We start from the raw sequence: 24791 nt of genomic DNA, 5'->3' as shown, positions 1-24791 counted from the left end.
GCTGCTACTTGGAGCTCCGTGCATACATTTGCCAAGCATTACAGTCTACCTCTATACTCCAGATCCCGAGCAGGTTTTGCAACTGCAGTTTTACAGGGGATCTTAACTACACCATCATTATCTTAGTACCTCCTCCCCCAGTTTGGCTATGGTATTCTACCCATTTGTTATGACTGCAGATGCATCCTTGAAGGGCATAGTACAGTTTTGTACCTACCATAAATGTAGATGTCCGATAGGTAAGCATCTGCAGTCAGGATTACCCACCCTCCTTCCCCTCTGTGGTATTCTTAGGGTGCTTACCCCTCTTTCAGCTAGCTGGGGGAATCTATTATGGTCTATTTGTTTGTATGTATATATGTATATATATAATTTGTTTGCTACTGTTTGGAATTTTCAACATTTATCCAAACTTAGCCTTCTTAGAGGGCACCTGGCATCTGGGGCAAGAAACACTGAGGAAAATGGCGTCGGCTGATGCCTTTATACCCCAGAAGCTCTGACGTTGGGGAAAGTGCGACATCAGCTGAGGCCAGACCCAGACTTTGGAATCCGGCCGACCGAAGGGCTGCCTGAGGCAGGACAACCCATTTGTTATGACTGCAGATGCATACCTATCGGACATCTACATTTATGGTAGGTACAAAACTGTACTTTTCTATAGCTGGACGACTGCCTCCTCACCGGCCCCAACAAGCATCTTCTGGTAACAGCTCTGCATTATACTCTCTCTCTGGCAAAATTGTTGGGATTAACAATACATTGGGAGAAGTCAAACCTTACTCCTACACAATGAATAGAGTTTATTGGAGCAGTGTTCAATACTCGGTCCTGTCTAGTATCCCTCCCAAGTCACAGAATCCGCTGTTTGAGGCTTCAGCTCTGAGTGATACTCTTTCAAACAAAAGTCTCAGCAGGAGAAGTTCTTCAGGCCCTAGGTTCTATGGCAGCTTCGATGCCGATAGTGCCTCTAGCAAAGCTACATATGCGAATCCTGCAATGGCTCCTCCTTTGTCAATGGTTCCCAAACTATCACCCCCTCTATTACCAGATTCGAATACTCAGCTCCTGTAAACAGAACCTGCTTTGGTGGATGAGGCCAGACGTAGAACTTTGGAGTCACCCATTCCCATCCCCTCAGCCCAGAGCCATCGTGACCACAGATAATTTCCTGATCGGGGGGGGCATTTCCAGGGGAAGACAGTCCAAGGCACATGGCCCACCTGTATAACTGAGAGCTGTGCTGTTAGCATTGTAGGCCTTTTATTCAGCTCTCCCTTCCTGGACAATTGCGATTCAGTCAGACAGTAAGTTAGTGGTCTGGTATATCAACAAACAAGGAGGAACCAAGTCCTACCCTTTATGTTGAGAAGCCATGAGAATTTGGCAGTGGGCAATAGCTTCCAACCGCTTTCTGATAGCAACACATATCCCGGGGAACTCCAACGTGATTGCGGCAAACTGAGCAGATGCATCCTCATGCCTCACGAGTGGTCTCTCAACCCCGAGGTGGTGACAGAAATCTTCAGCCACTGGGGCCAGCCTTGCTGCGACCTCTTCGCCTCCCCATCGAACAAGTGCAGCAGTATTTCACCCTACTTCCCTCGGAGGGGGAGTCACCGAGGGACACTCTAATCCATGATTGGCCCACAGGACTTTTTTATGCTTATCCTCCCATCCCCCTGATTCAACAATTTCTCAATAAAGCTCTTCGGTTGAGATGCAAGGTGATCCTCATAGCTCTATTCTGGCCTAAACAGGTTTGGTTCCCCTTTCTTCGGCCTTACTTAATATACTCGTCATGGATTCTTGACCTTGTACCAGATCTAATTACTCACCCCCAAGAGTTGAGTCACCCAAATCTGTCCAGTCTCAAGCTGACTGCTTGGTTTCTCCACTTCCATTAGTTGCCAAGCCAGCAAATCTCTCCTCGCAGGTTCAAGATATCATTATGGCCTCTCATAATCCATCCACCAGAAAACTGTATCAGGATAAATGGAAAAGGTTCTCCAACTGGTCTAAGGATAACAGGCTAAACCCTTATTTGGCTCCAGTAACTGCAGTACTACAATTCCTGGCCAAGTGTTTTGATAATGGAGCCTCTGCCTTTACTGTATGAGTACACCTAGCAGCAATTTCTAATTTTCACAGTGGTATAGATGGTACTCCTCTTATCTCTTTATGCTTTTGCAAGGCCTGGAACCCCACTTTAGCCCTTCAGACTTTGACTCAAAAACCTTTTCAACCTGCTGCGAAGTGCGACCTAAAGTTTTTGTCTTGGAAATCCCTGTTTTTTTAGTAGCCATCACATCTGCCAGAAGGGTCTCAGAGCTACATTCTTTGTGTATCAAGAGGCCCTATCTGGTCTTTCAAAAAGACAGAGTATCACTTCAGACGAATCCATCCTTCCTTCCCAAAGTTGTTTCTGAATTCTTCATAAACCAGACCATTGATTTACCTGTGTTCTTTCCAAATTTTGCCATTAGAAGAGAGTACTGCCTTCACTTCTTAGATGTACATAGACAATTGAGATTTTACATAGACAGGACCAAACCTATACATAAATCCGAGCAGCTTTTTATCTCTTTTTCTGAGCCCAGAGTGGGAGAGGCTGTTTCCAATGTTGCATTATCAAAATGGCTAAGGAACTGCATACATTTGATCTATTCCCTCAGTAATGAACCTATGCCAAAAGTTAAAGCTCACTCCACTAGATCTATGGCAACATCTGTAGCTTTCCATTCCAGGGCTTCCATTGATGACATCTGCACAGCAGCTACTTGGGCTAAGCCTTATGCCTTTATCAATCATTACAAATTGGACTTGGTCTCCAGAGGGAGAGCTGCCTTCGACTCAATGGTACTCAGGAATGTTCTTCCATAAGGGCCGCCCATGGACTTCAGGTAGCTTGGGATTCTGTCCCATCAGTGATGAATGGAAAGAAGATTAACAACATCAGATAAAGAAGTTATATCTTACCATAACGTTCCATCTGTGGTGTTCATCTTCTTTCATTCATCACTTCCAACCCTCCTTCCCCCTCCAAAGGCTCCAGTGGGATGCTTTGGGTCAATGTGGTGTTTTAGGGTTTTTGGGCAGAAGTAGCCTCGGCTTTACTTCTCTTTCTCTAGCAAACTCGATCTGAGGTAACAGGAAGAAGGGCATTCTGGGTAGAGACTTAACTCAAGAGTTTTTTTTGACTTGCGCAAGCTTGATAAAGAGGCTGACTCAGATGTTCATCGTGCATACAGCTGCAGTAATCACAGATGGGTTCTCTGCCGTCAGGCGGGTCCTCGGTCGACCGAATTCCAAAGTCTAGGTTCGGCGTCGGTTGCTGTCGCTTTCCTTCCTGACGTCAGTGAGGCAGGGGTATATAAGACACAGCCGACGCCATTTTCTTCAGTCTATTTTGCCGCGCGGTGCCCGAAGCAGTAGCAGTTCGCAAGTGCCGGTCGGCCAGCTCCTGAATTTACGAGAAATTGGAAACCGAAGTCTTCATTAAAGCTAAGTACCCCATTGGGGAAACTTTTCTTGCCTCAGACCGATGTCAGAAAAAGTTAACAATTGTATTTCTTGTGGGAAGCAAATACCGCATAAGGATTTCCATTCCCGCTGCATACCTTGTTTAGGCCCAGACCACGACGTCTCGGGCTGTTGCTTTTGCGCTACTTTCAATAAACGCACTATTAAGCGTCGGGCGGAGTTCGCCCAACACTTTTTTGGTAAAGCCTTTGATTATAAAATGTCGTCGGAGACTCCGACTACCGTTTTGTCCAAAAACCGCAAGGACAAGGACCGACACGCGAGGTCCGCAGTCCCCACCGACACCACGCCAAAACTGGCTACACATGGTCCGGTTCTCAGCAAGACGCCTATGCAGTCCCTGACTACCGACGACCCTTCTTTGGTGGTGTCTTCTGTAACCGAGACCGCAGGTACCTCGGCCCATACCCAGACTACAACCACCGAATCCACTGTGAGCATTGAGCCTCCTAATGTGGACAGGTCCACTTCCACCCATGGTGTCTTTAGACCCTCATCTTCCTTTTCCATTAAGGCCTTTACTAAGTCCAAATCAGCCAGGCATCCCAAGAGGCCTGTTGCACAGGGCCCATCCCCAGGCCCCATGCCTAAAAAGCAGATGCTTAAAATGGCTGAGGATTTAATTACTCTTATCAGGGGTTCCCAACCCCCTCCAGACAAGACCCAGAGTGGAGGAAGATTCTCCCTCATCTGATCAGGACTCCATTTTTTCAGAACATTCTGATGTAGAGGAACACTCTTACTCCCCTTTTGAAGATTCTGATGCAGAGCAGTCCATTCCTTCTGTATCTCCTCCTGAGGTTTTCTCTTTTGGGGAAACCTTGCACACCTTGAGGGAACACTTCCATTGGGAAGGCTAAGACTTTTCTGATTCCAAGAAAAGACTTAGGGAATTTCTTTTGTTACCTCAACACAGACCTCTGGCGATACCTAATGTCTTGGACGTACTTGATGATGTTTATTCGGAGGCTTGCCTCAATCTGGATTCCCTGCCTCCTGCCCCAGTCAAGCCTGATAGGTACTACAGAGTTCCTAACTCTCACCAATTTCTTTAAAAATGCCATAATGCTGTCCCTGAAACCATTTATCAAGGCCCCAAGGGAATGAAGGCCTCTACTGCTAAGAATCCACTACCTTCCGAAAGAGAGTCAAGATCCTTAGAAAGGTGGGGAAAAAAGGTATATACCTCGGCCACCCTAGCCATGAGGGCCTTAAATTGTCAGTTTCATATGCTTAAATATCAGCAGTTTCTGTTATTACAATTAAGAAATAAAATGTCTCAACCTGAACAACCAGATTTGAAAGAGTTGCAGGATATGATGCATAGTGCAGAACAAGTGGGTAAACACACCTTACAATGTGGCTATGATGCCCTAGAGGCCTCAAGTAGAGCTGCTGTTACAGGATCAGTCATTCGTAGACATGCATGGCTTAGGGAACAAATCTTGCCTGATCATGTGAAAGCTAAACTACTAGATGCTCCTTTACAAAAGGATGTGCTATTTGGTACTAATGCTGAGGAGGTACTACGGAAAATGGAAGAAAAAGCCAAAGCTATGCAAACTGTCAAAGCTTTTCTACAGGTTCAACCACCACGTTTTAGCAGAAATTGGCCTTTTAAAAACTGGTTCTTTCCAGCCACGGACAAGCCCCAAAGAGGTAGATACAGGCGCACAAGGGGCAGAGGGCAATCACAAGGATCATATAGAGGCAGGCAATGGCAAACTCCAGCACCAAGAGGTGGCGAAGACAGTGCACAACAATGCAGGAAACAAACCCAATGACTTCCTCCTTTCCATGCCAAGTAAGTCTCAGCTGGCAGCACCCTTGGGAGGAAAGCTGGCATTATTTACAAGAAATTGGCATATTGTCACAACAGACAAATGGATCCTGGACGTTATAAACAGAGGCTACAGATTTCATTTTCACACTCTCCCAAAAATGAGAGGAATGCCAAACCTGCCACACAATCAAAGGGCAGAGGCACAACTACAAATTTCAAAGCTCATAGACATGAAAGCTATTCAAGAGGGACCTTCTCACGAACAAGGTCAAGGTTTTTATTCCAGGCTATTTCTGGTACCAAGGAAAGGAACCGACTGGAGACCCATTTTGGACTTATCCATCCTAAACACATTCTTACTCGTACCAAAATTCAAGATGCTCACATTACAGCAGCTTCTTCCCATGCTGGACAAGGAGTTTTGGCTGGTAACATTGGACCTCAAGGAGGCATACCTGCATGTCCCAATCAGACAAAGTTGCAGAAGATACCTCAGATTTCTTGCAGGTTCAATCCACTATCAATTCTCTGCATTGCCCTTTGGCTTATCTACTGCACCCAGAGTATTCACGAAATGCCTGGCATCAGTAATTGCCTACTGCAGACTTCAAGGGATACAAATTTACCCTTATTTGGACGACTGCCTGATCCAAGCGGACAGCAAGCACATACTTCTGGAACATCTGGCTTATGCAACACGGTTACTGAATTCTCTGGGATACACAATCAACAAAGAGAAATCCAGGCTAACACCATCTCAGAAAATAACTTTCCTGGGTGCCAACTTGGACACAAACACCCAGGTGGCCTATCTTACGCCAGAAAAACAGGCGCAACTAACTCAGTACTTCAGAACACTAGCAAATTGTACCAGGCTTACTGCAAGGAAAATCCTACAGGCTCTGGGCTTCATGGCATCTTGCATTATTTTAATCCCATGTGCAAAGTTGCATATGAGGAAACTTCAATGGTACCTAAAAAACCTATGGTCTCAACACAGCCACAGTTTGGAAACAATAATACCAATAATTCCATGTTTGCAAAAGGAATTTCTATGGTGGGCCCAAGCATGTCAAACAAACACAGGTCTCCCATTCTGCAAGCCTCAAGCAAATCAAGTCATCACAACAGACGCCTCAGATTACGCCTGGGGCACATGACAGACAGGTGCATTCAGGGCAAATGGTCCCAAAAGGAAAAGCACCTTCACATCAATCAAAAGAAATGCTAGCAGTGATAAATGCAATTACAGCTTTCAAGGACCTCCTGCATCCAGGACAATTATTGATAAGAACAGACAACACCACAGTAATGTGGTACATAAACAAACAAGGAGGAACACATTCATACCCCTGTGCAGACTAGCCATGACACTTTGGAACTTGGCTCTGGAATGGCAAATCGAACTTCAAGCACAGTACTTGCCAGGCTTGGAAAACACGCTGGCAGACAATCTAAGCAGAAATATGACAGATCCACACGAATGGAAGTTGCATCCTCAAGTGTTTACAAAGATAATCCAAGCATGGGGGAGGCCAGACATAGATCTCTTCGCCTCCCACAGGAATCATCAATTGGAAAAGTTTTGTTCAAGGACCTATCATCCAAAGGCCTGGAGAGTGGACGCCCTTTCATTCAGTTGGACAGCATGGACAGTTTACGCTTTCCCACCTCTGCCTCTTCTGCCCAAGGTGCTCTTGAAAGCAAGAGCAGACAGACCGAAGATGATACTGATTGCTCCAGACTGGCCAAGACAACACTGGTACCCATTCCTGAGGAGCCTAACACATACTCCTCCCTGGCCCCTACCTCTAATGCCTCTTCTGCTGACTCAGCACAGCTACAAAACTCTTCACAGTCAGCTGAAAACACTCAATCTCGCTGCATGGAAAATTCCTTAACACCACAACAGACCCTACTCCCCAAAGAGGTGCAGGATGTCATTTTGGAGGCCAGAAGGCCATCTTCTAGAAAGGCTTACTCCGCAAAATGGAAACGGTTTTGCTCTTGGAATGAGAAGAAAGGCCAGGACCCTAGAAAACTGAATTTGCCTCAGGTATTACAGTATCTAGCTGAGCTGCTGAACAGTGGACTTTCATTTTCCTCCATAAAAATCCATGCCTCAGCCATTTCTGCAGAATTCAACACGGATCCACCCGTATTCTCTCACCCACTCTTAAGACAGTTCCTCCGAGGGGCTAAGAATATAAGACCACCAAGGAAACAACCAGTGCCAGCCTGGGATCTTAATTACATTCTAGAAAAATTAACATTGCCTCCCTTTGAACCAGCTGCCTCAACAGATTTACAATATTTGTCCTGGAAAACAGCTTTCCTTCTGGCAATTACCTCAGCTCGTAGGGTTTCGGAACTACAAGCCCTCATGGCTGTGTACCCCTTTCTCATCTTCCATCAGGACAGGGTTTCCCTTCGAACCAACCCGTCATTTATGCCTAAAGTGGTATCCAGGGTAGCTTTAAATCAAGCCATACACTTACCTACCTTTTACCCCAATCCTCAAAACAAAGGGGAAAGGCTGCTACACTCCTTAGACATCCATAGACAGCTACGTTATTATTTGGACAGAACAAAGCCTTTCAGGAAATCAGAACAACTTTTTGTGTCCTATGCTGTAGGAGCTCAAGGGAAGCCAGTTACCAAACAGACAATTTCAAACTGGATAGGCCACTGCATACGGTTTTGTTACTCCTATCATGGAAAATCTGTCCCTACAGGCATCAGATCCCACTCCACCAGGGCCACAGCTACCTCTACAGCCTTCCTCAGAGGAGTTCCTACCAAAGATATCTTGGAGGCAGCCACTTGGATTTCTGTGCATACCTTCACAAAACACTACCACCTGCCTTTATATTCCAAAACTAGAGCAGGCTTTGCCACTGCTGTGTTGCAGGGCATTCTGGCTCATCCCAGTTCCACCTAGTGCCTACCACCCTGTGCGTAGCTTTGGGATTCTACCCATCTGTGATTACTGCAGCTGTATGCACGATGAACATAGTACAGTTTTGTACCTACCATAAATGTAGATGCTCGAGTGCTAATACAGCTGCAGTACAGTTTTCCCTCCCTCCTTCCCCTCTTGGTAAAGGCCTAGGGCCTAACCCCTCTTCATACAACCTGATTGGGTTATCCTTCTATGGTATATTTGCTTGCAACTACTGATTTTTGATTATATTGCATTGCATGTATATAAATATAATTTATGTATTGCCTTCCTACTGGGGGCACCTGACATCTGGGGCAAGAAAGACTGAAGAAAATGGCGTCGGCTGTGTCTTATATACCCCCACCTCACTGACGTCAGGAAGGAAAGCGACAGCAACCGATGCCGGACCTAGACTTTGGAATTCGGCCGACCAAGGACCCGCCTGACGGCAGAGAACCCATCTGTGATTACTGCAGCTGTCTTAGCACTCGAACATCTACATTTATGGTAGGTACAAAACTGTACTTTCCGAGGGCTCGGAACCGAACCCATCAGTGTTGAATGAAAGAAGATGAACAACACAGATAGAACATTATGGTAAGACATAACTTCTTTTTATCTTCGATAAAGACAGGGTTTCACTCAGAAGTTACCCTTCCTTTATACCTAAGGTGATAACCAATGTGTCTTTGAATCAAGTCATCCATCTGCCTAACTTCTTTCCCAGTCCTCAGAACAAGGGAGAAAGATTACTCCACTCCCTGGATGTGCACAGAATGTTACGTTTCTACATAGGACAAAATCCTTTAGGGAATCAGATCAACTGTTCATAACCTTTGCCCCCTGGCTCTGAAGGAAAACCATCTTCTAAACAAACCATTTCCAAGTGGATTTCTCACTGCATTTCTTTTTGCTACAGTCATCATGGCAAAAAAAAAAAAAGATTTGGTTAGACCTCATTCTGTCAGGGCCACAGCTACTTCTACAGCCTTCCTTAAGGGTGTCCCCACCATAGCTCTCAACTGTACAGTTTTTCACAGACTACCCAGATTTTTGCCTCATGTTTTCAGATTGTTGCTCATAAAGTTGTGGTTTCCTAGCAAATCACTGATAAACCATTGAGGGTTGAAGTAAAAAAAAAATAAATAAATAATGGCAGACATCTGAGTTTCAGACTTCGTACCCTTCAGAAACATTCATGCTAATGCAAAACCTGTTATTCTGTTAACTTTATACGTTTGTAAGAGCAGAATTTAAAAAGTGTCCCTTATTTTTGGTTCTTTGTCCAGATATCTTGCTCTAAGAGGTTGATATATAGTCCCCACCAAAGACATTCTAGAAGCAGCCACTTGGTCTTCTGTACATACCTTCACAAATCACTACCACCTGCCAGCTTTCTCTAAATCCAGAGCAGGATTTGCCTCTGCAGTCTTGCAGGGGATCCTCTCCTCTACTGGATTTCCATCCACCCTCAGTTAAGCTCTGGGAATCTTCACAACTGTCTGGACTGCAACAGTGAAACATGAAGAACATAGTACAGTTATTTTGTACACGTACCATACTTGTAGATGTTTGAGTGTATTCACTGTTGCAGTCTTCTTTCCCTCTCTTCTAGCCCCTTGGCCTACCAGTTAGGCCTAGAATGTCCAAATATGATGACCTTGGGCACTTTCCTAGGCTACCCTGGGTTAGGTACCCCTTTTCCTTATTCTGTTTTGCTTACCTCCTGGCTCCTCCTTCATATGGCCAAGAAAATACTGAAGTGATGGTGCAGGCTGGCTCCCTTTATACCTGAGTGTTCTGACATCTGGTGAGGCGTCCACCAGCCTGGGAGGTAAAATAAGTTCATCTGGTTGTCTGGCCGGCTGGGGACTTTCATGGCAGGAAATCCCAACTGTCAGGACTGCAACAGTGAATACACTTGACCATCTACATTTATGGTAAGTGTACACAACTGTACTTTCCTATCGCTTGATCTCTAAGGTCAGCAAACTCAATCTGAGGTATGGTTGGCAAGGCATTAAGGGTAAAGGAAGCAGCTTGAGAGTTTGGATCTGAGGATCTGGTAGAAGCGGATGACTCAGATCCGAGACCCATCATTTGAGGAAGAATGAAAATTGACAACAAGATGAAAAGTTATGATGAGTACATAACTTTTTTTTTATCAAAAATTCAATACAAGGTGCCATGGCGGCAAAAATATGTTTTAGGTAGAAAATCAGTAGTAAAGTCATTCCTAAAGGGAACAAAGTAATGAAACTGTCCTAGAAAAATAAAATCATTGGGGACCACAATATGTTGCATAAGTAATTAAGTTAAGAATATTAAACCCCAGAGCTTAGTTATAGCTGAACTAGTATACCTTTCAAACCAGATGCTAAGGACTGCTTAGTACTCTTGAGCTTACTTGGAGTAGAACTAGAAGACTTCCTTAGGTACCTGTGTCATGGAAGTAATAAACCACATTATAAATAACAGCAGAACTGAATAGAAGTTGAATAACTAACTCCATTTTGCCCATACTTCTGTACACCTTATTATAGAACTAGAAAAATAATGCAGTTGTATTTGCTCCAGAATAACATTGTTAGTGTAGACCCTAAACTGAATTTAAACTGTGGATTAGAAGATTGTACAGCAGTAGCCATTTTAAAGTAAGGACAGAGCATAACAGTTATCAGGTCCTGAAAACCACAAAATTTCAAGTTATTTAGTTTGTATTGTGCCTTCATTAACCTCATGCACCAAAGATGTTTCAATTAAAGGCATGAAATTAGCATAGTATTTGTCAATTTAAGTATAAGAATATGTGGCCAGAATCCAAAACGGTTTATGCTCAAGGCAAGGTGCAGCATTGTAGTTGATGACACTGTCACATGCTGGCACTTCTGAATGAAGCACCTAATGTAAGCTGTGCAGGTATGGAACAGTGGTAGCATACTGTGATACTTTGAGGACTACACGTGATTCCACACAATATTGTCCCATTACTCTTCCCATGTAAGACAGAAGTAAAAATTGGCAGGCCACTCATATCAGAATGAGTGTGTACAGCTGGACCTAAAGAGATTTCATTTATGGCTGCAGGTGCCCAGCTGGTGAATATGCATTATGGTACTGACTGCTGTGCACCTTATAGCTATAAGGTGTACTGCTGGGTGTCATCAGTGACTTCCTTTAGAACAACTCTTTGACCAGGAACTTATCAATAGGTGCTGACTGGACAGAGAGTAGATACTAACTTTGTATGATGTGTGTGGCAGACATGTCTGTGCAGTCAACAGGGAAACTTTGTCTCACAGCAGACAAAGATCTGCTTATTGCTGGATGTACTCACTGCTGGGACATTCCAAAACCACATGGGTAGTACATCAGCAAAACCCAGACCACAGACTGTTGTATTATGAACAAGTTTCTGGCTGACCTGAGTCACAAGGTTATGAACTACTTTTAAGTTCCTAGCAACGTGAACTGCGGAGCCATGCAGCCATGGAAGTGTTCTGTGAATTTGCATGACTTGGAGCTATAGACTGCATTCACATTGCAGTAAAACTACTCCCTCTGAGGAGATGGTGATAGACAAATCACCTAGAAGTGACATTCTGTCAGCTGCTAGATCTTGTGATCTGTAGATGAATGGAACCTGCAGATCACAGCATTATTCTCTTACAGTGCCCATTACAGTTGTTTTGGAGAAAATTCCTGAGGGAGTACTTCCACATATGTATACATATGGCGGTAGACAAATCGAGCTAGACACCAACTCTGAGACAGTAGGTATCCCCGGATCTCTGACAATAAATGTTTTTTTTTTTTTTCCCAGAGGAGACAGTAAATATGCCCTGGATCGCTGACCAGTGACACGTATTCAGCATCTTCAGTTACCTGCAGAAAAGCATATAGCAAAACACACAGACTGAGCAGGAATTTGCTTGGGTGAGTGAGTGGGCCAGAGAATTCTCATATCTGTCTGGAAATATATTGGCTGTGCAGTACGCACCAGAGACAGCATTTCAAATGGTTACTTTGTTGGCAGCTCTGGAAGACATGCAGGCAGCCAAGTGCAGTGACCTTCTAGTCCAGGTTGTAGGAAACCAACCCCTAAAACCTCAGGCAGCTAAACCTGACCAACCTGAGACAAAAAACAAAATAGCAATAGGCCAACACTTTAGGTGTGCCTGTATTCTTAAATGCCATGGCATGTCATAGATAAGTACTAGTACAGAGTGAAAATGATAATCAAAACAGTACAGTTCATAAGAGGTTACTAGACTAATGGCCCTAAAGCATTTTTAAACCTAGCCACGTACACCTCAGTTTTCCCATGTAGCAGTGTCTATGAGCTAGAACGGCTTTGATATATGCCTATTCCTAAGGGCATGTACAAACTACTCTTGCCCATAAGGGCCACAGGCGACAAGCCTGGGTGAATTTAAGATTTCACTTCCATTGGTCCAAACTGTGTTGGGGTGGCCACGGTGGTGCAGTGGTTAGCGTTGCCGCCTCACAGCAAGAGGCTCTCCGGTTCGATTCTCGGCTGGGGTGCTTTTTGTGTGGAGTCTGCATGTCCTCCCTGTGGTCGCATGGGTTTCCTCCGGGTGCTCCGGTTTCCTCCCACATCCCAAAGACATGCAGTAGGTGGATTGGACACACTAAATTGGCCCTAAGAGTGAGTATGTGCATGTGTGTGCCTTCTGTGGATGGTTGGGTGCTGGGCTGGAAACTCGACACTGTAAAACTCCACTGCCAATCATGAGCGGACAGATGATCCGCTGTGGCGACCCCTAACCGGGAAAAGCCGAAAGAAGAAGAAGAAGGTCCAAACTGTGTTGGAATAGTCTTAGGGAAGAGGTCTTTTTCACATGAATGGGGAGTCTGTTCCAGAAAAGGAGTACTGTCTGAGATAAATACCTGTCCCTCCATCACCGACTAGGTTTAGATCCAAAGATTGAGTAATTCTAGGGCTATTTGTTTTGTAAATGTGTAGCAGATCCATCAGGGCTGGCTCAGCAAATGCCTTGTAGATTAAGCATAGATTGCCCCCTCGGTAGTCTGTAGGAGAGCAGGCACAGGGACAAGGCTTTGAGGTGGTCTGCATAAGACATATTATATACACCCTGTATTCATTTAGTGAGGAACCTCTGTGGCCACTCCAGCAATTACAAATGCCTGCTCAGGTATATGCCCAAGGGTGTATCATACCCAGTTATTGGTCTAATGAGGGCTGAGTACAGCGGGACTGTGATCTCCTTAGATCTGGATACTATTCCCTTACTTCTAAGTTGCTCCACTTAGAAGGATTTTCTCACTACCACGGAGAAATGGTGAACAAAGTTCAGGTTACTGTAAACTTGGGTTCCAAAGTCTCTTGCCACTTGACCTAGTCTTTGGGGAGTGTTATCAGTGTTGTACTTTGCAGAGGTAGTTGTCTTCCAAGAAGGTATAATTGTGCATTTTTTTTGCATTGAGTTTTAGGCAGTAGTTATTTGTTTGTGTCTGACCCTTCTGGAGGATGTCTACATTTCTGAGGGATTCATTGATTGCATTTAGCTTGCAATCATCAGTAAATTTGGTCAGCCGAAGACGATGTACATGTGCCTTGACTTCAAAGACATATATTCCAAACAGGAGTGGTCCCAGTACCAAGCCCTGTGGGACACCATTAGTAACAGGCATCTTGGTTATGGTGGATTTCACCAACTGTAATTTCATGTGTCCTAGCTGTGAGCCATTTGGCTATCCATCTTGTGACATAGGGTTTTATGCCTAAATTTGTGAGTTTGTCTATTAATACCAGATTGAGGTATTGTAGCACATGCTGTTACCATTGAAGGTATGTAGTATATACCATTTTGCCATTGTCCATGGCTCTAGTGACTTTCTCAAAGTCATCCACCAAGTTTAGCAGGCTTGACCTGCCCGTGACAAAAGCAAACTGAGATGGGTCCAATGTTTGAAGATTTTTCTGCCTTAATCAGGTCCATGATGATTCTTTCCATGGCCTTACATATGACTAGTGAAATTTATAGGTCTTAGTTCCCTGGGTCTATTAATGGTCCACTTTTGCATAGAGGGGTGACTGTCGCAGTCCTGCATTCCCTAGGGGCAAAGCCTGCTTGAATAGATATTCTAGTGAACCTGACAAGTTATGTTTCAAGCTGTTTACAAAGCATGCTGGGATGTTGTCAGGACCCATTGATGCAGTGTTTATAGCTCTGGGAGTGCAGTAAGGGCCTGATGTTCTTCGTGTTTCACTGTTGCAGTCATTACATTTGGGTAATCTACTGGCAGGTTGCCCTCAGTCAGCCTGATTAACAAAGTCTTGGGTCCTGCGTTGGTTGCTATCCCTTCATACATGACGTCAGGTAGTCAGGGGTATAGAACATGCAGCCGACGCCATTACATCAGTCTTTCTTGCCGTGCGGTGCCCGAAGCAGAAGCAGTTCGCAAGTGCCAGTCAGCTGACTCCTGAAATTTTCTTTTTTGAGTTTCAGATCTGAAGTCTTCAACTAAAAAGCTAAGTACCCTGTTGGGGAAACTTTTTCTTGCTCCTTACTGATGTCAGTAAAAGTTAATAATTGCATTACTTGTGGGAAGCAAATACCTCATAAGGATTTCCATTTGTACTGTATTCCTTGCCTAGGCCCTGACCACGACGTACCTTGCTGTCGGTTCAAATGTCGGTACATTTCTGCTTCTAAATATTTTGGCTCACACTTTAATTATCCAGAAATGTCATCAGTTAGCAATCTGACTATACCGGAATACCTAAAAAATGCAAAGAAAAAGACAGAGACAGGCCGTTGAGGTCCAAAACTGCCGACAACGCTTCTAAGCCAGTCGCCAGTTCGCCGGTACTCAGTGAGGTGCTTTCGCAGCCTCTGATACCCGCTACTTCTGATTCGCAGGCCTCTACTGAGACCCATTCGGAGTCCGGTATGCCACGAGATGCTTCAGTTATGGAACCCGCGGATGTCTGTACCTCGGATGGGTCTGGAGCCGCTGTGCAGGCACCAGCTTCTGAGGGTGTTTTCAGGCCTACAGATTTGTATATTAGACCGACGCCATCTTCAAAACTAAGGCCAAAATCTCGACCTATGCCTAAAAAACCAATGCCTAGGCCACATGTACAGGCCCCTATGTCTAAAAAACAAATGATCAAAATGGCAGAAGATTTAATTACTCTGATCAGGGGTAGCCAACCCCCCCCCCCCCTTCTAAGAGGCCTAGGCAAGATATTGACTATGAATCTTCTGAACAGGATTCTATTTCTTCTGAATCTTCTAATGAACAGGAATTGTCTATACCTACTTATGAGGACTCTGATGCAGAAGATTCCATTCCTTTTGCTTTTCCCCCTGAGGATTTTTCTTTTGGGGAAACTTTACATACCTTAAGGGAACATTTCCACTGGGAAAGTCAGGATTTTTCTGTATCTAAAAAGAGACTTGGGGATTTTCTTCTTCTTCCTCAGCATATGCCTTTGGCTATACCTCCTGATGTCCTTCAAGGATGCATCTGCAGTCCTTACAAATGGGTTGTCCTGTCATCAGGCAGCCCTTCGGTCGGCCGGATTCCAAAGTCTGGGTCCGGCTTCGGCTGGTGTCGCACTTCACCCGACGTCATCGCTGCAGTTTTTCGGGTATAAAGGCATCAGCCGACGCCATTTTCCTCAGTCTTTCTTGCCGCGTGGCACCCGAAGCAGAAGCTGTTCGCAAGTGCCGGTCGGTCAGATCCAGAGATTACTACTACCGAATACTACTTCGAAGACTTCTAAAAAGCTAAGTACCCCGTTGGGGACTCCTTCTTGCCTCAGCCGATGTCAGAGAAAGTGAATAACTGTTTATCTTGTGGGAAACAAATACCTCATAAAGATTTCCACTCGTACTGTATACATTGTTTAGGCCCAGACCACGACGTAGCAGCTTGTCTAGCCTGTGCTTCTTTTAACCGACGGACGCTTAAACGTCGGTCAGAGTTTGCTGAACAGATTTTCGGCTCTGATTTTGCCTATATTATGCCGTCGGATCCTCCGACAACGCAAATTTCCAAAAAACGTAAAGAAAAGGACCGACACTCGCGGTCCGCGGTCTCGGCCGAAACCGCGATTAAACAAACCGCGAGTGTCTCTGTTTCGGCCGAAACCGAGCAAGCGGTTCTTTCTTCAGCCGAAACCATGCCTTCTACCGAGGCCTCCTCTAACCTGGTAGAATCGGCTTCTGAAATCCAACCTTCTGTTGCGGTTTCTCAGGAATTATCAGACACTATTCCCCTGGATATTTCAACCCCTGCACGTGGAGCTGCCAGGCCTCCTGCAGCCATGATTATTAAGGCCTTCGCCAGGGCTAAAGCAGCCAAAGCTTCAAAAACTGTGCCTGCCAAACCCCCCTCACACAGGCCCAGCACTAGTTCTCATATGCTTTCTTTGGCTGAGGATTTAATTTCTTTAATTCGTGGATCCCAGCCTCATCCAGACAGGTCCTCTCTCCCACCTCCAGAAAAGAGGCCTAGAGCAGAGCCCACTGAACCAGTATCCACTGATGGTTCCTCTGATGAATCAGAACATACAGACCCTCCTGAGACTTCTTACTCTCCTTACGAAGACTCTGATGCTGAAGAGTCCATTCCTTCAGCCTCTCCACCTGAGGAATTTTCCTTTGGGGAAACCTTGCATGCTATGAGGGAACAATTTCAGTGGCAGGGCCAAGATTTCTCAGACTCCAGAAAAAGGCTTAGAACCTTTCTACATTTGCCACAACATAGGCCTTTAGCTATACCTCCAGTTCTTTCTGTTGTAGATGATGCATTTAATGATGCTTGCACTGCTCCTGATTCATTGCCTCCGGCTCCTGCTAAGCCCGATAGGTTCTACAGGGTCCCGGACACTCACCACCATTTATACAAGGCTCCTTTTGCAGATCCAGAGACTATCTCCCAGGGCCCTAAAGCTGTAGCAGCTACTTCTACTAAAAACCCCCTCCCCTCTGAAAGGGAATCCAGGTCCTTAGAGAGATGGGGTAAAAAAGTTTACACTTCTGCTACTTTGTCAGCTAGGGCTTTGAACTGCCAATTTCACATGATTCAATATCAAGAGTTTATGCTTGACCAGTTAACTAAAAAGCTGTCCTCTGAAGAATCTTTAGATAAAAAATATGTTCAGGAAATGGTACATATAACATACAACAAGTTAGTAACCATTCTTTAAAATGTGGCTATGATGCACTGGAGGCTTCCTTTAGATCAGCCATGACTGGCACAGTTATCAGGAGACATGCATGGTTGAAAGAACAGGCATTACCAGACCATGTCAAATCAAAGCTTTTGGATGCACCCATGGACAAGGTCAATTTATTTGGTTCACCTGCACAACAGGTACTAAAAAAGATGGAAGAGAAGGCGAAATCTGTACAAACAGTGAAAGATTTCTTACAGGTTCAACCTCCAAGGTTTAGCAGGAACTGGCCCTCCAAGAATTGGTCCTTTCCGGACTCCTCTAAGACACAAAGGGGCAGGAATAGGCGTTCTAGAGGCAGAAACCAATCCAGGGGTGCCTACAGGGGACGCCAGTGGCAAGGCAACAACCAGCGAGGCACGGACACAGCCACCACCACTACAACTACTCAATCGCAGTGACTTGGCAGTGACACCGCCTACCAGGGAACAACTAGAAGCACCCTTAGGCGGAAAGCTAACTTTATTTTCAAAGAACTGGCATTGCATCACAAGGGAAAAATGGATTTTGCAAACTATAGTCCAAGGTTACAGGTTCCATTTCCATACTCTACCAGGAAAGAGAGGAATGCCAAACCTACCACCTACTCAAAGGGCAGAAGCTCTAAAGCAAATATCTCAATTATTAAGAATGAGAGCTGTGGAGAAGGTACCATCTATGGAGCAAGGAAAGGGATTTTACTCCAGACTCTTCCTGGTACCAAGAAAAGAAAACAAATGGAGACCCATTCTAGACCTATCCGCTTTAAACACATTCCTTATTGTTCCAAAATTCAAAATGCTGACACTACAGCAGCTTCTTCCCATGCTGGGCAAGGAGTCTTGGCTGGTAACTCTAGATCTCAAGGAGGCATACCTGCACGTCCCCATACGACCAATTTGCAGAAGATACCTCAGATTTCTTGCAGGATCAGAGCATTATCAATTTTCAGCATTGCCCTTTGGCTTATCTACTGCGCCCAGAGTGTTCACGAAATGCCTGGCATCAGTAATTGCTCATTGCAGACTTCAGGGGATCCAAATTTATCCCTACCTGGACGACTGCCTGATACAAGCGGACAACAAAAGCAAGCTAACAGAAGACTTACAAAGAGTCATTTACCTGCTGCAAGCCCTGGGATAAACAGTCAATATAAAAAAGTCAAGGCTGATTCCATCCCAAAGAATAACCTTTCTGGGTGCGGAGCTGGACACATCAAAACAAATGGCATTCCTAACTGCAAAAAAGAAGGAACAACTGCCTCTCTACTTCTTGGCATTAACAAAGCAGAACCATCTAACTGCAAGAAAAGTGCTGCAAGCCCTAGGCTTCATGGCATCCTGCATAATCCTGGTCCCTCATGCCAGACTGCATATGAGAAAGCTACAGTGGTACCTAAAGAATTTGTGGTCCCAACACAAGCACAGCTTAGAAACCCAAATTCCAATAATCCCATGCCTGAAGCAAGAGTTCCTGTGGTGGGCTCAGGCCTGTCAATCAAACACAGGATTACCCTTCTGCAACAGTCAACCAAGCCAAACCATCACGACAGATGCCTCAGACCTCGGTTGGGGGGCACACATGCTGGGCAAGTGCATACAAGGCTTATGGACTCAAGACCAGCTGCGCCTACACATAAAGCTAAAGGAAATGCTGGCAGTAAAAATGGCAATCCAGTCATTCAGACCATTTCTCCAAGAAGGTCATTTGATGATAAGGACAGACAACACCACAGTTATGTGGTACATCAACAAACAGGGAGGCACACATTCATATCCTCTATGCCGGCTGGCACTGGATCTATGGGATGTGGCTCTGAGCTACAACATTCAGTTACAAGCAATTTTTGTACCGGGAAAAGAAAACACTCTAGCAGACATATTAAGCAGAACTATCACAGATGCCCACGAATGGATGCTGCATCCGGACATCTTCAAAGCCATCACAAGAGAGTGGGGATTACCACAAATAGACTTGTTTGCATCCCCACTCAATCACCAGCTAAAGAAATTCTGCACAAAGACGTACCACCCACTTGCCTGGAAGGTGGACTCCCTATCTTTCAGTTGGAAAAACCTGACAGCATACGCATTCCCACCACTTCCTTTGATGCACAAGGTGCTTCTGAAGATCAAAGAGGACCTTCCAAGGATCATTCTGATAGCTCCGGACTGGCCAAGACTACATTGGTATCCACTGCTGAGGAGCATGTCTCGGGAACAAATATGGACACTACCCCTGATACCATTACTGTTAACACAGAACAACTACAACATCCTGCATCCAAACCTGAAAACTCTGCAGCTAACTGCCTGGAACATAACATGACAGCAGTTAACCCAAATTTATCCCAAAGGGTTAAAGACATAATCCTGGAGGCTCGTAGACCTTCAACAAGAAAGAATTATGCAGCAAAATGGAAAAGATACCTCATTGGAGTACTGCAAAGGGAGAAGATGTGGCACTAGTAAACATAGCCAACATCCTGGAGTACTTGGCAGAGCTCTTCCATTCAGGCCTGTCCTACTCTTCCATCAAGATACATGCATCAGCTATTTCAGCAGAATACAGCTTGGATCCTCCTGTCTTCTCTCACCCTCTGCTCAGACAGTTCCTGAGAGGAATTAAAAATGTAAAACCTCCAAGGAAACCACCATTGCCAGCATGGGACTTGAACTTTGTGCTAGAAAAATTGACACTTCCCCCGTTCGAACCAGCAGCAACAGCAGAATTACAATACTTATCCTGGAAAACTGCTTTCCTGCTGGCAATAACTTCAGCAAGAAGGGTCTCTGAACTACAGGCATTAATGGCAGTGCAACCCTTCCTGATCTTCCATCAAGATAGAGTGTCCATGAGAACAAATCCTACATTTATGCCTAAGGTGGTATCCAGAGTGTCATTAAATCAGGCTATCCACCTTCCTACATTCTACCCAAACCCACAGAACAGGGGAGAAAGACTCTTGCATACCTTGGATGTGCATAGACAATTACGCTACTACCTGGACAGGACCAAGTCCAATAGAAAAACTGACCAGCTTCTGGTAGCATATGCCACAGGAAAGGAAGGAAAGCCAATTTCAAAACAGACAATCTCCAAATGGATAGGGAATTGCATTAGATTTTGTTACTCTTACCATGGAAAGGCAACTCCAGAGAACATCAGGCCTCACTCCACAAGGGCTTCAGCCACTACCACAGCTTTCTTACGAGGAGTGGCTACCAAGGACATTATAGAGGCTGCTACTTGGACCTCCGTGCATACATTTGCCAAGCATTACAATTTACCTTTATACTCTAGATCCCGAGCAGGTTTTGCCACTGCTGTTTTGCAAGGGATCCTAGCTACACCATAATTTCTACTCTTTTCCTCCTCCCCTTGTTTAGCTATGGTATTCTACCCATTTGTAAGGACTGCAGATGCATCCTTGAAGGACATAGTACAGTTTTGTACCTACCATAAATGTAGATGTCCGATAGGAATGCATCTGCAGTCAGGATTACCCACCCACCTTCCCCTCTGAGGTACTCCTAGGGTATTTGCCATCCTTCAGCTAGCTTGGGGGGGCTCTATTATGGTGTATTTGTTTGTATATATGTACATACATGCTTATTTTATGTGTTTGCTCTTTATTATTTGGAAACATTGGCATTTATCCAAATTTAGCTATCCAAGAGGGCACCTGGCATCTGGGGCAAGAAACACTGAGGAAAATGGCGTTGACTGATGCCTTTATACCCGAAAAACTGCAGCGATGACGTCGGGTGAAGTGCGACACCAGCCGAAGCCGGACCCAGACTTTGGAATCCGGCCGACCGAAGAGCTGCCTGACGACAGGACAACCCATTTGTAAGGATTGCAGATGCATTCCTATCGGACATCTACATTTATGGTAGGTACAAAACTGTACTTTCTAGACATTGTTGATGATGTTTTTTCAGAATCTAGTGTGGCTCATGATTCTCTGCCTCCAGCTCCTTGTAAGCCAGACAGATACTACAGGGTTCCTGACTCCCACAAATTCCTTTTCAAAAATCCTGTTGCAGATCCTGAAACCATTTTTCAGGGTCCCAAGGCCATTAAGGCTTCTACTGCTAAAAACCCTACCCCTTCTGATAGCGATTCCAGGGCGCTGGATGCATGGGGTAAGAAGGTTTACACTTCTGCAACCTTGGCAATCAGGGCTTTAAACTGTCAATTTCATATGCTAAAATATCAGCAGCATATAATTGGACTGCTTAAACAGAAAATGATGTTGATTTCTGACTGTGTGGAAAATAAAGATTTACAGGATCTAGTGCATTCAGCTGAACAAGTTAGAAAACCTACTTTGCAAAGTGGTTTTGATTCTTTGGAGGCCTCTTGCAGGGCTGCTGTAACTGGGTCTGTGCTAATAAGGCATGCGTGTCTCAAAGACCAAACTCTGCTTGATCATGTTAAAGCAAAATTATTGGATGCTCCTTTATAACAGTACCGTCTCTTTGGTAGTAAGGCTGAAGAAGTTCTAAAAAAGATGGAAGCTAAAGCTAAATCTATGCAAACTGTGAAAGATTTCTTACAAGTGCAACCTCCAAGATTTAGTAGGCACTGGCATACTAAGAACTGGTCCTTTCCAGTTCCTTCGAGAGCCACTCAGGTCAAACCCAGACATTCCAAAGGCACCAGGTTTCAGTCCCAAGGGACTTTCAGAACAAAACAATGGGGTGCCTCCTCTTCCAAATCTGGAAACAACAAGACACCTCCCTATGGTAAGCAGTCTCAATGACTACCCTTTACACTTACCAAGCACTTACTTTTTAGCCGCCCCTTTGGGGAGAAAACTGGCTCTTCATGCAAAAAACTGGTAACTTATAATCCAGGACAAATGGTTTTTAAATATAGTAGCCCAGGGATACAGATTTAATTTCCACACGTTGCCAATTCCAAACGGATAGCCAGACCTGCCCCCAAATCAATGGGCAGAGGCCCAGAAACAAGTACTTTCCCTCATGAGCATGGGGGCTATTCAACTAGTACCAGAAGAGGAAAAGGGACAGGGTTTCTATTCAAGAATTTTCCTGGTACCCAGAAAAGACAAATCTTGGCGTCCAATTCTGGACTTATCTACTCTAAACACCTTTCTGGACATCCCAAAATTCAAGATGCTGACTCTTCACCAGTTACTTCCTATGCTAGGCAAAGATGCCTGGTTGGTAACCCTAGATTTAAAGGAGGCGTACCTGCATATCCCAATCAGGGAATCTTGCAGAAGATACCACCGCTTCAAAGCAGGCTACTTGCATTACCAGATGTTCTTCGTTCCCCATTGCTGCAGTCCTAACTATTGGGGGTAGTCCGCTGTCCAGTCGGCCCGAATACCAGAGTATATGGCTGACGTCGGTCAGGGCGCATTAGACTGACGTCAGTACGTCAGGGTACTAATGCGCATGACCGACGTCATATCCTCAGTCTTTTTTGCCGCATGGTCCGATGCAGAAGCAGTTTTGCGAGTGCAGGTTGGCGTTCTGAAATTTTCTGAAGTCGGAGTTTCAGACCGAATCGGAGTTGGCTAAGTACCCCGTTGGGGAACATTTTGGTTTTTTCTTGCCTCAGTATTTAACCGGATGTCAGAAAAAGTGAATAACTGTATTTCTTGTGGGAAACAGATACCTCATAGGGATTACCATACCTTGTGTATACCTTGTTTAGGGCCTGAGCACGACGTTGTTGGATGCCGCTCTTGTGCTAGGTTTAACAAACGCACTATTAAGAGAAGGTTAGACTGTGCCAGGTTAGTGTTTGGGAAGCGTTGTAATTATAAAATGCCGCCGGATGCTCCGCGCCCGCTTCGTCAAGAAGCGCAAGGACAAAACAGAAGCCTAGGGTTGATGAACCGGCAGTCCCGGACGTCCGTTCTTTAGAAGGCTCAGTGGAGCCAGAGGTTTTGCCAGGAGTTTCTTTGGAGTCTCAGGCAGAGACTTTACTGTTACAGGATGTGCCTTCTCAGGAGGTAGGCCAGGCTGAGGGGGCTTCTCAGGTAACTGTTCTTCCCTCTCTTCCCAAGGGAGTTAGAGCCTCTCCTTCTGTTTCCAAAACTTCTTTGAGAGGTAGGCCAAGCTTAGCTTCAGTGGGGGCTTCTCCTAGCACTTCAGGTTCTGTGCCTAAGAAACATATGCTTAAAATGGCAGAAGATTTGATTACTATGATTAGAGGTTCTATGCCCCCTCCTGATAAGAGGCCTAGGGTGGAACCTGAGTTTGATAGTTTTGAACAGTGTTCAGAGGCTTCTGAGTCTTCTGCGGAAGATTTGCAGGAGTATCCTCCTTATTCTGATTCTGATGTGGATGATTCCACTCCTACAGCTTCTCCTCCTGAGGATTTCTCATTTTCAGAGACTCTGCATTCCATGAGGGAGCACTTTAAATGGGAAGGCCAGGATTACTCTGATTCCAGGAAAAGGCTTAGGAATTTTTGTTTTACCCCAGCATAGGCCCTTAGCTATACCTCCTGTGTTGAATGTGGTGGAAGATGTTTTTGCAGAGGCTTCCCTGAACCCTGACTCTTTGCCTCCTGCTCCTGTTAAACCTGATAGGTACTATAGGGTGCCTGAAGCTCATAAGTATCTTTTTAAGAGTCCTAGGGCAGACCCGGAAACTGTTTCTCAGGGATCTAAAGGTGTTAAGGCCTCTGTGGTTAAAAACCCTGTTCCCACTGATAAAGAGGCAAGGGCTTTGGATAGATGGGGAAAGAAAGTGTATACTTCTTCCACTTTAGCCATGAGGGCGTTGAATTGTCAGTTTCACATGCTAAAATATCAAAATTATCTCCTTTCACAACTGAAATCTAAGGTGGATGCTTTGGCGGAAGGTATTGAGTGTAAAGAGTTGCTGGATTTAGTTCATGTGTCTGAACAAGTGGGTAAGCATTCTTTGCAATGTGGTTTTGATGCTGTACAGGCCTCCTCGAGGGTGGCTGCCACTAGTTCTGTTCTTCGCAGGCATGCCTGGTTGAGGGATCAGAATTTAGCTGAGCATGTTAAGACAAGGATTTTGGATGCTCCTTTACAGTCTGATGTGTTGTTTGGTTCGCCTGTGGAAGCAGTTTTAAAGAAAATGGAGGACAAAGCTAAGTCTATGCAAACTGTTAAAGATTTTTTGCAGGTGCAGCCACCGAAGTTTAGTAGAAATTGGCCTACTAAGGGATGGACATATCCTGCTTATGATTCCCAGTCTAGGGGTAGGTCTAGACGTGGTAGGGGCAGAGCTCAAGGTTCTTTTAGGCCTAGAACAGGGAGTTCACCTGCTCAGACTTCTGGTGAGGGCAGGGGT

At 45.0% G+C, this 24791-nt stretch overlaps 1 protein-coding gene across 1 annotated transcript in view; it reads left to right on the top strand.

Moving 5' to 3' along the window:
• Window positions 1–24791, top strand: part of BOD1L1 (biorientation of chromosomes in cell division 1 like 1) — a 2284811-nt gene that overhangs the window by 845639 nt on the left and 1414381 nt on the right. The window lies entirely within an intron of this gene.

The sequence above is a fragment of the Protopterus annectens genome, chromosome 2.part1 (assembly GCF_019279795.1).
Source record: "Protopterus annectens isolate FY-2018-M chromosome 2.part1, PAN1.0, whole genome shotgun sequence".
NCBI classification, from domain to species: Eukaryota; Metazoa; Chordata; order Ceratodontiformes; family Protopteridae; genus Protopterus; species Protopterus annectens.
Note: the sequence above shows the minus strand (reverse complement) of the source record. Positions and strands in the feature narration are given on the sequence as shown.